The sequence below is a fragment of the Macaca fascicularis genome, chromosome 2 (assembly GCF_037993035.2).
Source record: "Macaca fascicularis isolate 582-1 chromosome 2, T2T-MFA8v1.1".
Classification (NCBI taxonomy): domain Eukaryota; kingdom Metazoa; phylum Chordata; class Mammalia; order Primates; family Cercopithecidae; genus Macaca; species Macaca fascicularis.
Window position 1 is genome coordinate 5,823,141 of NC_088376.1, and position 19,169 is coordinate 5,842,309.

General features: G+C 41.0%; 1 protein-coding gene across 2 annotated transcripts in view; it reads left to right on the forward strand.

The window, feature by feature from the left end:
* The window catches only part of MB21D2 (Mab-21 domain containing 2), a 119,354-nt gene that overhangs the window by 96,244 nt on the left and 3,941 nt on the right, over positions 1–19,169 (forward strand). The gene's annotated exons all lie outside the window — the stretch shown is intronic.

The following is a 19,169-nucleotide window of genomic DNA, read 5'->3' on the forward strand; positions in this document are numbered from 1 at the left end:
TTCTGCTGAGGGGCCAGCCTCAGGCAGAATTGGGAAATAGGCAGCTTGATATGATGCAGTGATTTTCTAACCCTTTCCCCATCTCCCTTTTAAAACTATAGGACTCTTCCTTCAAATAAAAGCATAAGAGGAAGCCCAATGTGTAAAACCCATCCACGTGGTTGAAGCGGGGGTAGGAAGCCCAGGTTCTGCTCACTTGACTCTCACACTCTTTCCTTGCACTTCATCTTCCACCTCTACCCTCCACTTATTACAGGGCTCCTCCGGAGGTCCTGCCCTTGAGCTAGGTTTGGAAACCACCATTGCCGTGAAAAGCCAGTGTTTTGGATTCAGGCAACCCTGTGTTAGTCACTGTGGGTAAACCCCTTCACCACTGAGCCTGCCTTTCTAAATGTCAATTGAGGATTAAGTCTCAAAGATGTTTGCATATAAATCTTAATATATAACTGGGCCTTAGCAGATTCTCTGTAAACATGGATTCCTATCTCTCTTTTCTTCTTCTCCCTTCCCTTTTGCCCCCAGATGGCCTCTCCCTCTTCAGGAGCCCCGAGACCTAGCATTCTTCAGACATGCTCAGCTATCCAGGAAAACTATGAGTCACTTATATTCCAGTGCCAGGTCAGGTCCGCCTGTCTTGCCCAAGAGCGTTTCCATTGGCAGTTCAGATTCTAGCAAAAAAAAGCTCCATTCATGCCTCTCGGATATTCAGTTAGGTGAGAGCTGGCTCAAATAATTGACATTCAAGGGAACTGTATTGAGGGACCTTGTAATCATTCATTTATTAAGACCAGCAGTTGGCCTTCTATCTCCAACAGAACACTGGTCTAGGCACTTATATAACAATATAATATATATATTCCTTAAAATCTTCATATTCTGCACAATTGCATTCTGAAAACAAGCATGACTTACAGGAAAAGCGGGCTTATGAGCATATCACCCAAAACCTATTTGACTTTGTAAGCAGGACATTAACAAAAGCAAAAGAAACACGAAAAAAAGAGAAATACTACTCTAAAAAGGACTTTACCTTTAAAAATGGTTGAAGATGGCTTGATGGACTGTAAGGAATAGATTAAGTTGTTGAGTTTTGGAGACGAGGATACAGTAGGCAGCAGTACAAAAAGAAACGCCACATGCTTTCTGAACCAAGAACCACATGTCCGTCTGAGCTGAGGACTCTGTGACTTGCTGTGTTCTGTGTTTGAGTACATTTTTTAAAGCTGCTAGTTCTTGATTGTACAAAATATTAGCATTCTAGGAAAACTGCATGTGAAAGCAATACAACTTTTAATTGTGCTGACGTCATTTTTCTGTCTGCCAATCCTGTATAAGCAGTTCATGTTGCCGTGACATATTCTGTAGCAGGTCAGACTGTTTCTAGATCTCAGTGGCCTAAACCTCAGACACACAACGCACGGGGATGCAGGTGAATAAGGCTCCATTCCTGTCTTCAAAAAACTCATGGTCTCGTGTGAGACATGAGAATGAGCTCAGATAGCTGTAGTACAAACGCTGTACGAAGGGGGACGGGAAATAATGTGTATGACTGTGGAGGGTGAGGAGGCAAAAGCTTTTAGGTGGGAAGAATTGGCAGGATTTCAGCAGGCAAGGAGGAGGGAGGGTACACAGAAGAGAACGAGTAGAGGCTGGGGACTGGAAAGCACTGGACATATTTGGGGGACTAGCATATTGTGGGGGATCCGTTTGGTGGTTGGAGACAATTCAGAACATAGGGGAGCGGTTAAGACAGGGACGAAAATGGAGGTTGGCCTCAGAGTGTGGGAGGCCTTGGCTATGGAGATGGGGGCACCGTGCGAGGATTTTGAGCAGGTGAGTGATGTCATTAGAGCCCATCTTTCAAGAAGCTCCTTCTGGCAGCCCGTGCTGGATGCGCTGGTGGGAGCAGAGTGTAGTTCGGAGGTATTGCAGTTGTCCCTGTGAGAGATGTGAGGACCCTGGCTGGACTGTTACAGGGACACACAGTGGCATGGGGACCCTGGCTGGACTGTTACAGGGACACACAGTGGCATGGGGTGTGCAGGGAGCACACTACACCACAAACATTTTAGGGACAGAATCTGAAGTATTTGTCACCTGAATGATGGTGCAGGGCTCTGGTGGTACCTGTTTAATGATGACAGATTTACTGCTTGCAGTGATGCTAGCTGTCATCATTGAGTCCTGTAAAAGATGATGTAAAGCTAAATCCGTGTGTCTGTTTTTTCCCCTTCCTTTCTTTCTCTCTTCTTTCCCTTCTTCCTTCCCTCCTTCCCTCTCTCCTATCTACCAGGTGCTTTGTGGTAATTTTTCATTCCAAGTGTTTTCTGTCCCTTACAAAGCTGACAGAGTTGTCAAGAGGTTTCACCCACTCAACCCACATTACTTGACACACAGTTACTTGCATTACAAAGCACTGCATGAGGAGCTCTTGGTAATAAAGGGGTGACTCAAACACAGATCCTCCCCTCCAGAGTCACATCTGTGCTGTTGAATGTTGAACCCCATGACTACATTACTTGTTAAAAACTAAAATTAAAAGAAAAACAAGGAGGAAGGTGGTAGAATAGATAGAAAAAATATTGGAATATTTATTTTTAAAAGTCAGACGCCCAAATAACAGGATAAGGAAGAGTGTTACTCATTAACTTACAGAAGTGTGAACAGAATATGATTTTAAAAATGCAATTACATTTTCTCAGTATTGCAAAGTTCCAGAAACTGTACTTGGAGCTTTATGTAACTATTTCAGTCAAATGTCACAAGAACCTTGTGAGAAAGATTGATATTACCCCCAATTTTTTTTTTTTAATGAGGAAACTGAAGTTTCAGAAAGTCAAGTAACTTATCCAAATGTCACACAGCTAATAAATCATGAAGCTAAGGTCCACATTCAAGCTTGCCTGTATCCTAAATTAATCTTTCTATCACGTCATCCACATCATCTCTTCTGGCATCCTTCTTTTCTGTCTTCCTTGTTCACCTCAACGCTGTGAATCTTTTTTTTTTTTTTTTTTTTTTTGAGACGGAGTCTCGCTCTGTCGCCCAGGCTGGAGTGCAGTGGCGCGATCTTGGCTCACTGCAAGCTCCGCCTCCTGGGTTCACGCCATTCTCCTGCCTCAGCCTCCCGAGTAGCTGGGACTACAGGTGCCCACAACCGCGCCCGGCTAATTTTTTGTATTTTTAGTAGAGACGGGGTTTCACCGTTGTCTCGATCTCCTGACCTTGTGATCCGCCCGCCTCGGCCTCCCAAAGTGCTGGGATTACAGGCGTGAGCCACCGCGCCCGGCAACGCTGTGAATCTTATCAACAACAGATGTGACATCCCATGGTGACAGCAGAATTGCTGCAAACAGCAGGTGGGCATTTGAAATTCACCAGCAAGAAGCACTGTGTTCTGACTCACTTTGAAAGCATACCAGTAAAATCAGGTATTAATTTTAAAAATGTATGTTCAACCTCAGGCCTTACTCTTTGGATTGGAGCCAGTCCAATAACTAAAAAAAATCAGGAAGGCATGACCTCTAGTGGAAAGAATGAAAACTTCATATGATTTTACTGGCAAGTTTCTCCTCAAACCACCTCTTTTTAGATTGGAATTACGGAATTTTTCATCCGAAAGTTACTCTCATAACAAGACTTGGGTCTGTGTACAAAATGTCATTTTTGTCACTATCTTAAAAATGGGATTTTTGCATCTCACAATCATAGCACACTTGAGTCCTTTAATAACCTTTTTCAAGTCGGCACCATCTTTAAAAAAAAAAATAAATTGTCCTCTAGTCTTTTTGCCACTTCACTATAAAACCCAAACTGGACTTTTGGAAGGGACACAGTATAAATACAGGTGTCTGTATTTAATCTATCGTCTCTAAATTCAACTCTGGGACAATTGATAGCTTTGGATATTGTACACCTCTGTTCAAACTGTGTGATCTTTGGTTTTGAGAGCTGAGCTGTAATTGTGGCCATCACTGCAGGTTTATTGCTTGGCTGCCAAGTCAGCTTGACACTTGATACTCACTGACCCACATATGTGCTCACATGCAAAGTGTGGTATGAGCGCCAGTTGTCCTTAAGGATTCGGCTGGTGATGCAATCACTTTGTCTATGCTTGAGGTTGAATAGAGGACAAAAATCCATCCCTATCTGATGGGTAGAGGGAGATAACAGGCCCTGAAAAAATAGCAGAAATCTAGCACAAAAACATCATTTTCTTTCAAAGTAAATGAATACCTGGGTGGTTAGAGATGAATGAATTCCCTGGTGGTACAGAATGAGACCTGCCACATCCCTCCTGAATCTCATTTACTACCGTGTTTCCAAAAGCCCGCCAAACGTGTCTTTCCTGATTTGAAGAGTAGCCAGTCTCAGCTCTTCAAGATCTTAGAGAATTACTGAGACAGTAAATTCCTTCCTCTAACTTGACAGCTTTGCCTTTACTGATTTCATGCAGTTAAACTTTCTACTTTGAAATTGAGAGAGAGGCGGTCTCAATTTTTAAAAGCATTTCAACATTGCTAGTTTTAAACACATGTCTCCTTGGAGATTATGCTTCCGTCCTTGTGGGGTGAGACATGGGAACCTGCATTTTTAACAAGCCTCGCGGTTCGAGAGCCATATATGAAGTAGAGAGGTCTGGATTGAGAATCGAGGACTTTGGGTTCTATTTCTGGCACCTGTGCCAGGTGCAGTGCTGTGTCACCTTTGCTTTTTGGGCCTTAGCAACCTCATATGTACCATGGCAGTTGAATAAATAACCTTGAAAGTCAGTTCTGGCTCCGTTTCTCCCTTAGTAGCCATCATTTGGTTAATAATTTCTGGCTAGAATATTTGAATGCCACTGTTCATCCACCAACTTGATCCATTTTTAGATGGTTGGGAGAAAGTAGATGAAAAAAGCCATCTCTCAGAATATGACTCTCCCATGTCAGCATTATGAGACTCATCTTTGACTTTGTCTAAGACTTTTTTTATTGAGCAGGCGTGGATTTAAAAACACTGCAGCTTTGCCCTCTTAAATGATCTACCCGTGCTTTTAAACTGCAAATTTCAACTTCTGCAGAGGGCTTTGGCTGGTTAAGTCTGACTTCTTTTGGTCTGAACATTTTCAAGCTCTAACAATAAAGTATGTTTTTACCCACATACTGAAAGCAGGTATCAGGTGGGCAATTCTGTCTCAGTAGATTCAGCTCTTTATTAGTCTGTTAGCCTGTCAGTATTTTTTTTTAATGTCTGTTTTCCTTGGAAAAACTCATTTGATCCCTTAGTCCTTTCTTAAATTACAGTGATGGGTGTAGCTATACTAATCTGGATGTATCTTCTGGATGTATCGAACATTCCAGCTTTACACGATGGAAATACTTCTAAGACTTAATAACGTACTCATTATTTTTCAAAATAGCATGTTTTTAGGATATTACTGATTTGTGATTTGAAAACTAGATTGAGGAAATTAATATTTGAAATAACATTTACTTATTTAAATGAAGGCAAAAACAATAGAAGCAGGAGGTCATTGTGAATAAACCATGTGGAAGAAGCAGGAGGTCATTGTGAATAAGCCGTGTGGAAAATTGATTAATAGCTATTAAGCACTTGGCTATCGGCACTTAAAGACAAGTTATTTTTCAGGAAGGATGTGTGTGTATTTTGCTGGCATAGGTAAGGAAAGAAGGGAATCTTCTCAGTAACCCAGGCAGTCTGGCTCTAACTGTCATAGATTCCTCCCAATAGAGCACACTGTACAGTTTGAGCCCTTTCTCCCACCTTGCAACAGATTGACAACTTGATGGGGAAAAAAATGATCCTCTATCTTTCCTTCAACATAATTGTGTGTGGCCAGATTAGTTTTAGTCTGGTTTAGGCCAAAGAACTAGGTGGATACTCTGTGTACTCATCTTGACTCGTTACTTAGGGCCAGGAGCCTCAGCCTCCACGTCCCTGCAGTGAGAATTCCGGAGCTCCTCTTCAAGTAATTATAGGGAGCAAATGGGAAATGATTGTGGCCATTCTCTGGAAACCGCAAAGCATCACACAATATATGTATTGTTTATTTTGACTTGATTGAAGACAGGTTAAAAATTTTTCTTTTTATTAATCATCTGAGCTCCTAAAGTCTTCAGTGTATTTATTCACTTGTAGTCAGAATGAAACAGTCTAGAAGGAAGAGTAGTGTCTTAACCTCATAACATCAAAGGCTGTTTCCTCTGATTTCTTTTTCTTTTTTTCCTGGAACCTGAAGCTTTATTCATTAAAGAAAAAAAAAATTAGCTGCAGTAAGTGCAAGCGGACCACTCTGCCTTGCGAAGAGCTCCTGAATATGCGTTGGGAACCCATTGTCAGCCACGTTGCTTGCCAAGACAAAGCGTCTTTCAGTCTTGGCTCAACCTAGATGATCCCTTCAGCTCCTAAATTATCAGGAGGATTTTCTCAGGGGAACTAAACGGAAAAGGTTGTAAGTCACTGGGTGGACCCTCAAAGTAAATAGGCCTGGGACTGATGCTTTTAATGTAGGCTTATCATATTTTAGCCCGTCGATGAGCTTGTTTTCCCGAAGATTTTATTCTAGGATTGTAAGACGTCGGAGCCCAGCTAGAAACTCTTAGTAAATGAGTAGAGTGTGGATGCCATCTCCTGGCAGTTTTTGGGAATGGCTTAGTAAGGAATCCATTGATTTATAGGTTCTCCACTTACACATCAAGGGAAAAAAAATACATGGTTTTAATCTTTTTAGAAATCAGGTATTAGACTTTGATCATAGATCACACTATAGTTATATAGTAACTTTTCTCCTGCTTCCCTGATGAGATTGTTGACTAAAAATTGGTGCTTTGGAGAATGTCCTAGAGCTAAATTATCCTCAAAGAACAAGAGGGGACGTGTCTGTGTAGTTACAGTACAGTTCATTAACAAGCCGCTAGCTTCTCCTTCATCTCTTCTGAGCATGTGATGTGATTCCCTTGCTTGCAGATAGAGAGGCTCTGGAGCCTTTCATCATGTCTGACAATGACAGTGTTGTCAGTCTAACTATAGCGCCTGATGGTTTTATCCTCTATAAAGATAGACTTTATTGGCCAGGCACCGTGGCTCACACCTGTAATCCCAGCACTGTGGGAGGCCAAGGCAGCGGATCACGAGGTCAGGAGATCGAGACCATCCTGGCTAACACGGTGAAACCCCGTCTCTACTAAAAATACAAAAAACTAGCCGGGTGAGGCGGCGGGCTCCTGTAGTCCCAGCTACTCAGGAGGCCGAGGCAGGAGAATGGCATGAACCTGGGAGGCGGAGCTTGCAGTGAGCCAAGATCGTGCCACTGCACTCCAGCCTGGGTGACAGAGCGAGACTCCATCTCAAAAAAAAAAAAAAAAAAAAGAGTTTATTTTAGTAAATTATGTAATTAGGCTACACCATCTGTTTATTGATTCAGCTTACTCTGCTGAACCTCTCTTGTGTTAGGGTGGGAGATACACAAGCCATCAGAGGGACACTGACAGGTAAACACATAATTGATAATTAGTGTAAGCACTACACTAAAAAAAAGTACGGCCGGGCATGGTGGCTCATGCCTGTAATCCCAGCAGCTTGGGAGGCCGAGGTGGGTGGATTATTTGAGGTCAGGAGTTTGAGACCAGCCTGACTAACATAGTGAAACCCTGTCTCTACTAAAAATACAAAAATTAGCCGGGTGTGGTGGCACACGTCTGTAATCCCAGCTACTTGGGAGACTGAGGCAGGAGAATTGCTTGAACCTGGGAATCAGAGGTTTCAGTGAGCCAAGATCGTGCCACTGCACTTCAGCCTGGGCAACAGAGTGAGACTCCATCTCCAAAATAATAATAATAATAATAATAATAATAATGCAAAAAACCCGCCAAAAAACCAAACACACACAAAAGAAAGTACGGACAAAAGGTGATTGAACAAAGAGACTAAACATATCATTTAGAATTATTTCTGTACAATTTAGAGGAATAGAGACGGAATAATCATCAACAGAGGCTGAAAGAGAAACGTTTTGGTCTTTAAATTTGGCTTGAGGCTTTTATGTATGAGTAAGGTGAGTCTGTTTGAACAAAACTCCACTCTGAAGGTTGGTTCCTGGAGTGAGTTGTTTTTTTAAATTCACCTTCCCCAACCTTAATCCCCATTGTTCTCTTTGGAATTTAAGGAAAAAAATGCTTGTATCTGAAGAATATATGGATTTTCACCTCTCCAGAGCTTTCCAGAGGTCTTAAAAATGTCCCTTGGGAAGTGAGAATTGAGATAACAACAAAGCAAGAAATAATAGGGAAGATGCCAGCTGTAAATGCACAGAAAAGCAAGCTTGCTGCTCTGAGAAGGCTAATGAACTATTTTTGAGAATTGTTCTCAGATCTAGTTTTATAAGACGTGTAATGGATCTATAACTGGTTGTGGGAAGGAGCAAGTAATCCCTTATCATCAGCTTAGGCTTCCAGGCTCATGGCCAGTTGTCCGTATGAAATATAATTTCATCAAGAATTATTAACAGACATGAGCCTGTCTGTCCCTGATTTACACCCCCCATCCACTACAGTTCCAGAAACAAGAATTACTTTGCTGTGGTAGTTCACATGGGAGGTGACACGAAGAAACAGGAGTGAGGGAACAGAGCAATTGAGACAGAAGGGAGAAAAGCCAATAAAGGTTCTGTCTATTAATAAGCAGTTGAATGGGTTAATCTGAGAGGTTGTGTAGAACCCAATGTAGAATCGCGCACAGAGTCTGGGGAAGAAGCCAGGGCATTTATCTACTGATTCTGCCCCATTGGTTGACAGTTGCCCCTATGGTGTCGGTTCTCTTGCATTAACTCCCCTGTACTTCCTGGCAGTGGCTGGAGAGAGGTTGCCTTTAGGCAAAGGGGCAGAGTCACTGGCACTTGAGGAGAGGGACTGGGAACATCTGGGGGACTGCCTGTCACAGCTGCAAGTGGACCCAGGGATGGGCTGGGGACACAGGGCAGGATATCAACAAAATCACATACATGCATGTGTGCGTGCGCACACACACAAGCGTACTCATATATTAGGAACAATGTAAAGTCAAGTGAGGTCTGTAATAACAAGGAACTGTTACTAATTTTGTTTAGCTATGAGAGTGGTGGTTATACTTAAAAAGTCTTTAGACAAATGTCTGTCTAATTGAGAAAGTGTTGTTTATGGGTAAAATTATAGGTTGTCTGAGATTTACCTTAACATACTGGGCCAAAAAAATGGAATAAATGAAATAAGAATGGCAAACATAATTGTTGAAGTTGGGTGATGGATATGTGGGAATTTATTATACTGTTATACCTACTAGCGTGTATGTTTGAAAATTTCTAAGTTTACAAAGTTAGTAAACTTGTCTAAAGTAAGACAGGGTCTTCTTTGACTTGCCAATGATAGATTGTAAGTCCTTTGGAGGAGGCTTCTTTATATAAATTGGGATCATTTTTAAACTAATTTAGCAAATTCGAGTGTGTAATGTAGATCACCAATTCAGGGTCTCTTTTACATGGATAGTGACACATTTTTTTAGGGTGCTCGTCACAAGGAGCATTATCCCTTATCACAGTTCGATGGATACCAGTTTTTGTTTTTAGAGAAGACACAGAATTCTTTGTTTCTTTCTCCATATCTCAGTGTGCCTGATAAGAGTTTTGTACAGAGACATAATGTGACCGTGATAGATACTGCTTGTCTGTAAAGGGAAAAGACTTTGTTGCCTCAGAGTTCAGTAAAAGCTCCTGGCCTTGTGGTTAGTATGTTTTTGGCAATCGTGTTCCTGGCTACCTCCACCTGCCTCCTCAACCTCGTAGTAGAAACTTAGGGCGTATGACCTTCAAATGAAGGCTCTGATGTTGGGTTAAAATAACATCTTAGACTACGCATCTGAATACGTGGGAATATTTTCAGAGTTTGTCCTGGGAGCCTGAAAGAATTTCAAGGATGCCGTTGTGATTAAAACACTGGTGGAATGTTCTTTCAAAGTTGTCCAAGAGCTAAGTATGCAACACATACACACTTGCACACGCGTGCACTCACATAGCTGTGTATCTCAGCACTACATATCTTTTTATAATGTCATTTATAATCATCTTTTTCCTATGATCCTTGACCCATTTGCTCATATACTTTATTCCCCAGAGATGACTAAAGTCAGTTTTTAATCTGCTCTAGAAATCTGTTTACTCCAAAATAGAATTTGTTCCATTTTTGGATGGAGAAATAAATTTCTACTTACTGTTTCCTATACTGTTTATGTGGCAGTTCTAAAGGCCCAAGGTATTACGTTGTTTGTTCTCTCCTAGGAAAGCCCATTTAATACAGGAAAGCAGCAGAGGATCAACTTGAATTTGGATCCCAGGTCAGCTATCATGGCCATAAACAATTTATTTGGCTGCTATTTTTCTTAATTTTCTTATCTGTAAAATGGGGACACTAGGCTGGGCATGGTGGCTCACGCCTGTAATCCCAGCACTTTGGGAAGCCTAGGCAGGTGGATCACGAGGTCAAAAGATCCAGACCATCCTGGCCAATGTGGTGAAACCCCATCTCGACTAAAAATACAAAAATTAGCCAGACTTGGTGGTGCACACCTGTAGTCCCAGCTACTTGGGAGGCTGAGACAGGAGAATCACTTGAACCCGGGAGATGGAGGTTGCAGCGAGCTGAGATTGCACCACTGTGTTCCAGCCTGGTGACAGAGCGAGACTCCGTCTCATAAAAAAAAGGAGTGGGGGGGACACTATTGCCCACTTGAAAGGGCCGAGAAGATTGAACAAGATGACACAGGTAAAGCATTCAGCCTGTGCCTTAGTGCATGGTAGTGGCATGAATGTTTGTGCCCTTCTCAGAGAGTCCTTGTCATGAGATGCATGTACTTCAAACGCGTACTATAAATTCAGCTCTTCTTCTGCTGTTATGTGTGTCATTGCTAGTGCTAGTTATCTCTTTGTAAAGTTGGTGAAGTCGACTGGAGGATGTGACAGCAGCAGGGCTGCAGGTTACAAATGACATAGGGTAGGCCAGATGAGAAGGAAGGGCGGCATCCAGCCTTTGGGCGTAATGCTCAGAGTATGGTCTTCTTACAGCCACTGTGACTGGGCCCACCCTGGATGGTCATAGGTGGCTCTAGAAGTCTACGTTACAGTTGTCTGTTTTAAGTAGTAGGTTCTTGGGATGGGCAGCCACCTCGGAAGACATCTATACTGAGACTCCATCCCTGCTGAAGATTCTGATTGATCCTCTCTTGGGATAGGAAAGGTACTGCCTCCACAGGCAGCCTTGCTAGAAGATTCTGCCGGATGAGTGAGTACACAACATTACACTGAAAACGTGTCCCTCTATGTTCTACTCAGCGAAACCATATAGGTAAATTCCATTTCTCCTTTACTAGCACAGCTTATCAGGTGTTTGAAGATGGCTCTCATAGACTTTTTGAATTTTCTGTTTTTCAGGCTAAACAATTTTCACTCCTCCTATTCCTGTTATGCGTTTTGGCTAGGACCTTATTCATTTGCTTCAGTGCTGTTATCTCAGTTTCTAATCATATGTTGATTCGTGTGTAATTATCTGATTCGTGTGGGAGCTGTTCATGCTGCATGTCGCAGATTCCCAGTTCTCCCAGCATGTGGTAGAATTGGGCTTTCTTTCATGGGTGTGGATGGGACCATGTGACTGGTTTGACCAATGATTTGTGTATGAAAATGACGTACGTCATTTCCATGCCAGAGCATTTAACTGCCAAAAAGAGAACTTCTAGAACCTTCTTTTCCTCCAGTAGAGTGACTGTGAAGTTCTTTCTAGACATGGCTTGCTCTACCCATCTGGGTCCTCAATGAAGGAAAGAAAAGCACCCCCAATCCCTCCTGCCCCACTCACCCTTGAGGGTCATCTAGTGTGAGTGAAAAATAAAACTTGGTTGTTTCGGGTCATTGAGGTATTAGCTTTGTTACTCAGCGTAACTTCACCCATCCTGATTGATACAGTTAACACTTGGCTTTCTCACTAAATAATCAGCATTCTGCAGTGGGGGTGGTGTGTTTCTCTTCACCTTTGTCTCTTCAGTGTCTAGCCCAGTACTGGCTCAAAGGAGACGCTCATACTTACTGCGTGAATAAGTAAAATCTGAGGTTTGAATCCTATCTTTATCTTTGTTGCAATTTATTGGACTTGGCCTACTTCATTATTTTTCTTCTAAAATGTAGACTTCCCCCTTCTCCTCCCCAATTAAACACAGCTTTCCAGTTTCGGAGTAATTAAGATGTTTATGTATACGGAGTAATTTGAGATGTTTACGTATACATCTCCAAGTGAGAAAGGAATGGAAACCGGACCCAGCTGGGTCCCGGGCAAAGGGTCAGTGATGGGGTACAGTTGACTTTGTTTCGAACATCTCTATCACAAGCTTGTGTGTTCTTTTGAAGAGCAGGAGAGCATGAACGTGGTCATCCCTGATACATTTCTGTATCCTTACGTAGCTGTTTGACACCATACTGGCATTACTCTTGCTTTTCACTTTTTTTCTTTTTGGCCTTTCAAGAATGAGCCTTCTCAAGTGAACACCATTCCTATAAAATGTCAATCTGTAACTTTTGTACCCTATTGTGACTTTGGGAAGCTGCTAGGTAGGGCTAATACGACTCTCTTTTGAGTCTTGCCGGTAAGTTCTGAATGGCAAAAACCATGAGTTCTTAAACTATCCTAAGTACTGAAAAGAAAGAAAGGTCAGGACTTAGTTGATGGGAAAAAAAATATTGATAATATATTGGTATGTGTATGCATGTGCCAGCAACCCCTGTTTACTGATTACCAACTAAGCACAAAACCACACACTAAGTAATTTGTTGTGCATTTTCTCATTTTATTCCCATGACCACCCAACAAACTTGTACCAGTTGTTATTCTACAATTTTGTTTAAGGAAACCAAGGTCCACAGTGGTTGATGTTGGCATGAATGAATTGGACTTGAATCCAGGTCTAACTCATGTTCATTCTGTTTAAAATAGCTTGTAAGACTTTGACAAAGCCCACCCATTTTTAAGACCTTCAGTTTTAATTTTTAAGAAGGAAAATAATGGAAGATTAGAGAGGCATTTTTTTCTTCCCATCTTTTAGATTATTAGTAAACACTTTTATACACATATGCTGACAGGATTTCATATTCTATTATGCAGCAGATTCCATAATCCTAGGTTATGGTTAATGAGATATTCAAGTTGATTGAAAGAAATGGTACACACAAAAAACAGGTGCCTTCTAATCTAAAGTCTACACTAGCAATGCAGCAAAAAAATCTTGACCACAAGGAGGTTATAGATGTCGCCTAAGATAGGATCTTTCATTTGCCATGCCTTTTTGTGAGTTACTGTGCCAGATGCTTCACAGTTGACCCTTGAACAACACAGGTTTGAGCTGCACAGGTCCACTTATAGGTGGCTATTTTTCAATCAAATGCGGATTGAAAATATACTATTTGAAAAGGATATGAAACCTACTTAGAGGACCAACTTGTTGTGTAAGCGGATTCCACAAGGTCAGCCATGGGACTTGAGTATGCACACGTTTCGGCATATGTAGGCGTTCCTGGACCAAGGGATGATTGTGTATTGTTATCTTGTTTAGGAGGAAAGATACACCATGAACACAGCTCACAATGACAGTAGGTGTCGAAAGTGCTAACTTACGAGTTCAGGTCAAGACCCTCCACTAGGATGTACAGGGTGTTCATTCCATGGGATACCTGGGTGAGAGGACAAGAAAGAGCTAGAATGCAGCCTGCCCTCTGCCTGCCACCCTGTGTGTCGTGCCACACGATGGCATCCACTCAGAGAAAGCAGCCTTGGCTAGCAGCAGTCTTGGTACAGCCGGGGGAGAGAATACTTCATTCATTTCCCTTCCTCTGACATGTTTTGTGTGCCTTGCATGTGCTAGAGGCTTTAAATAGATTATCTTGTTTAATTAAACCTTTGAAATAACTCTGTGGAGTCTGCGTTATTTGCTCTTCCAGTTTTATGTGTGGTAGGAAAAGGGAAGAACATATGGGGCAAATGAGCTAAATATCGACGATGTGCTTAGACATTTCATCGCAATCCTGTAAGGGTGGGTTTTTATATGCATTTACTTACTTTTCATCAATTTGTTTGTTTTTTAATAGATAAAGAATTGCTTAGAGAGGTTAATTTGTCAGCCTCACTTAAATAGTAAATGACAAGCCCAGGATCCAAGCCCAAGCCTGTCTTGAGTCCAGTGTTCTTGCATACATATCAGTATCAAAATGGGGAAGTACAAAGAAAGACTCCTTTGAGAGATATCTTTTGAATCAGCCCTCTTACTATACACGTGTGTGTGTGTGTATATATATATATATATATATATATAGTCTGGTCAGTAGGGCATTGCCATTACCATATGTGAATTAATCAGTTTTCTAAAAAGTAAGATTACATGCAGTTGTCTCAAATTATGCAAAATAAAACAGACTCTTTGACATATAAAACATACTATAATTGTGAGTACTAATAACTCAGAATATTACTGAAAAACTGGAAAGCTCCGTTTTTGTCTTCTGTACTTCCAGGGTCTCACAGTCTATTTGGGAATACTAATGGCTCTCTCAAGGCAAGCCAGGCCCCTTCTTCCTTACGATAAGTGTGGATGGCCAGACATGTTCTGCCAGTTGTCCCAGGTCCCGCTAAAGATTTGACCAATAAAAATGCAAAGCCGGCACGTTGCCCTGAGACGTCTGCTGCTTCCCCCTGAAGCCACTGTGCATTGTCGTGAGGAGATCAGTACGCATGTGCCGTTCTGATCTTTGCACAAATGTTGGAATGCAACAATGCTGGTAGTCTGTCACTAAGGCCGTATGACCTCGAATGAGTGATTTCTCTTCTTGGAACCAGTTTTTTCTTCAGAGAGATGATTTCTGGGCATGAACGAGGAAAGGCCTAAAACCTTTTCCAACTGGGGTCATTAAGTATTTCATAGATGAGTGACTTTCTTAGAAAAAGGTGGCCATGCCCACATCTCAGATGTTTCTCAGAATGTCAAGTAAGTTTGACGAAAATACTTCCGCCCTGGAAACATAAACCATAATATTTTTATAGGAAGGTTTTATATTGTTTATTGTCAACCAAGGAGACTTATCCTAGGGGATGCATCAGAATCAAAGAAGGACTTTGTCAACATCATCCCACCCTGTACCCTTCCTTCCATTAAAACCCACTGCTGGAATAAGACACTGTTTGTTACTGGTGTGTGCTACATGAGTTGGAGCCAAAAAAGGAAGCTCTTTTATATGAAACAATGAATATTACTGAGATATTCAGGCATATATATATATATATATATATAGTTTCAAAAGTATGTAAAAAGATAAAATTTATCTAATGTTGTAACTTTAATTATAAGACATAAAAATTTTATTTTTTTAAATCTTTCTCCCTTAAAATATGTAAGAGTGTGTGTGTGTGTGTGTGTGTGTTTTAAAGAAATCTATACAAGTACTATTTTGACTTATCTACTTAGTATTTCTTGAACTCTCTATTTGAGCTTTCACAGACTTACTGGAGTGGGCTTGTAAAGACAACAAGAAATGATACTTAGTTTTTGTGCTCTAGTATTAGCAATCTGGCATTATATGTTTGCATGATGAAGGTTTGCAATTTCAATTTAGTGGAATATGACATAGTTTTATTCACTAGAACATAAAGAAGTCAGAGACAGAGTTCCATTTTTCACTTGATATTCTAAAGATAATCAGCAGATAACTGAAAGCATGACATGAAACACATTCCTTAAACTTAGGACCTGAGTATCTATATAAAAGGGTACTATTAAGATATTCTTAAGTAAAAACTCTCTGAAATATATCAAAACCAAGAAATGGAGAATCACAGGAAAGGAGGTTGAGTGGCAGTTTTACTTAAGAGCAGGCATATGCCAGTGCCTCCATGAAAAGAAGAAACCCACCCAAGGGAATAGCTATCCTCTATCCCTTTTTTGTTTTGCTGCTAACAAGCTCAGTGGTGTATGTGCATCTTCCTTTTGTTCCCACGCCTGCCTTTGGATAATCTCACAGCTAAACAGCCAGGGTCACTCGGTCTTATCCTCCCATAATTACACAAAAAACCTTGGCTCATTGCAGAGATGGCACTTGTTGGAACTGATCCGTACAGCCAAAGCGTACAGTTGAAATGCTTCCCTCCTCTGTCTTTTTCCCTTCCAGCCCTGTGTTTTGGTTGCATGGCAACCCATCTGCCATGATAGCTGATGTCAGCTCATTTTCACTTAAACTTAGCCCAGGAAAGTTTTCAAGGAAGACATTTGGGCTTGTATAACGCTGGGGAAGGCTCGAGTTGTGTTACCGTATCGTTTGTAAAATTGCAGACTAATGCGCTCAGGGAGGCTAAATGGAAATGTGGATGTAAGAAGGGATTAGCTTCTGGAACAGTGTGGCCTTAGGGACTTTGTTTCTAACTTCTAGGGGCTTAGTAAATGTGTGTCTGCAGTATTCTTTCTGCTGCTAAAGGGCTTTCTTCACTTTAAAAGGAGTAAGAAGTGTTCAAAATTACCCTACCTCCTGAAAATTAGAATTTAGCCAAATACTTGATGTTGACTCCTTTGAATAAAGGATCACCATTTTAACGAGATGCATAAGCATCAGTTGGGAGGAAAGAGAGTATTTTATCATTGGCAGGAATTTTCTAGTGTATATATTGACAAGTGAAAACACATTAAAACTTCTTATATCCAGCAGAGGGCAGAAGGGAGTTTTAGCTATGGCTTACCCAAGACTCTCCAAACAGAATTGTGACAATCCAAGGCAAAATTCAGTGGCACTTTTGTAGACAGATTATCTCTAGGTTGTTAATGCACAAGTTACCCTGATTAGATAGACAAGTCTTAGCTGGTGGGCTCAAAACCGGTTTTCTTCTGTCCAGGACAAAAGGATACATAGGATTTTGAGTTAGTTGTCCCTAAGAGGAGGCAGCAGTGTGGTACTCAAATAACAATATAGCTTTAATAGATTCAGATCTTACTTACTAACCACAACACAGCATTTCACAGTGTTTCTCACGTATATTTATGGTATTCTGAATGCTAGAATGAAAGAATGTTTGAAATAATGAGGAGTACACTGTTTCATTATCAAATATATCTCACTGAAACTGACTGTTCTGACATGTGAGTTCATAAAATAATGAAAATGATTTTCACAACCTAACCTGAATCTGAGAAATCATTTTATCCTTTAAAGCAATAACCAAAACGTAGGGTGGTAGTATTTCTTTACCTGGCAAAGATGAGGTTAATATTAAAAGATAATGACATTTGAGAAACGGATCTTTGTCTTGGCATTTATAAGAACCCTCAATCCAGATTAAGTTTGGCTTAAAAAGAAAACATATTTTCCATGCTGAAGACAGTTTTTGCTTGGGGAGTAGGTAGTATCTTCTGTTTTGCTTAGATAGTATTTAGTATGCTGGGTTTCTCAGGAAGCAGCCTCTGAAATGGAGTTAGGATGTTTATGAGGCAGCACCCTTGGGATCTACACCTGTCGAAGTGGGGAAGGAAGCAGGTTCAAGTAGGAGAAGCTGAGCTTCCCTGCAGGCGCATCATTTGCCACAGCCAACCCCACTGGGAACTCAGTTTGAATGGCCCTTCAGAGTATCCTGAGCTGGGACACTCCCACACCAATCATTTACTGGATGTGCACCTGCAACCCCCATCCCAGCCACAGGACCTGACCTGGTGAAGACGGCCTTCTGCAGCTGAGACAATCCTTAAGGGATAGCATTTAAGCAGCTGGAATAAGTCCTTTATTGAAGAGGGACCTGGATGCCATATCACAGTGCAGATAGTGTGAGAAACAGCCAAGAAGTCAGGTTTGCTGGATGTTCTTTGTGGTGAATTGTTGACACTATAATGTTGGCTAACTTACGGTTTTAAAAAGAAAATGATAACGTGCCATATTTCTGTGTGTAAGGAAATGGTACTAAATAAAAGACTTTTTCATGGTTCATGTGGTTTGGAAAATAGGATTTTAAAGAGTGAAAACGAGCACAATTTAATAAATGAGCGTTAAATTTTAAAGTATAATTGTTTTAGTTCATTCAGGCTGTTATATCAAAGGACCTAGACTGAGTAGCTTATAAACAACAGGGATTTCTTTCTCGCCATTCTGGAGGTCAAGAAAGCCAAGATCAAGGTGCCTGCAGATTCATTGTCTGGTGAGGGACAGCTTCCTGGTTCATAGAGGGCTGTCTTCTCGCTGTGTCCTCACATGGCAGAAGGGGTGAGGAAGCGCTCTGAGGTTTCTTTTATAAGGCTACCAATCCCACTCATGAGGGCTCCACTCTCACGCCTAATCACCTACCACCTATTAGAGGCCTCAGCTCCTAATACTATCACATTGAAAGTTGGGATTTCAACATGTGAGTAGGGGGCACAAACATTCAGAGTGTAACGATAATAGTAACAAAACACGTGCATATGGTTTATTTGATTTGGGATTCTCCTATGAAGAGTAAACTATGAATTACAATGAATAATGGAATATTATAATCATTTGTGGTAGGTCTTTATGATCTTTGGGGAAACGCTGTTAAATAAATCACAGGATGATGCTGGTAGTTTGTCAGCTAATCAAGCATAAGCACATATATAATGAAGGAGGGAAAACGTATATGTTGTTTATGGAACAATCATTTTAGTCTAGCCTTTAAGTATTTATGTTAATTCATTCTATCTATTAATGCTATCCACCTATTAATTTCATGCATTCGTTCCCTTATCATTTAGTCATAGCTTCAATTATGTTCCTACTGCATGCGCGGAGTCTTCTATGCCTGCTTAATACATGAGACATGGTTCTCAAAAGGACTCACAATCTCATCAGAAATCACATTCGTTAATGTCACCGCCAGTTTAATCAGAAACGTATACAATTCGGGAAGCTGTCACGCTCACGGTGCGGAATTTTCTAAATTTAATTTTCTCTTAGAAGTTTCAGTTTTATCATTGGCAATAAATATTGTCAGTAATTTCCTTGAAGCCAGGCTCATTTTGTTCATTTTTGAAGCAAATGTCTGCCAAATACCTAAATCTAAATAGCCCATAGTTTTCCATTGTTCTTTAAAGTAAAAGTGGTGTTCCATGAACAA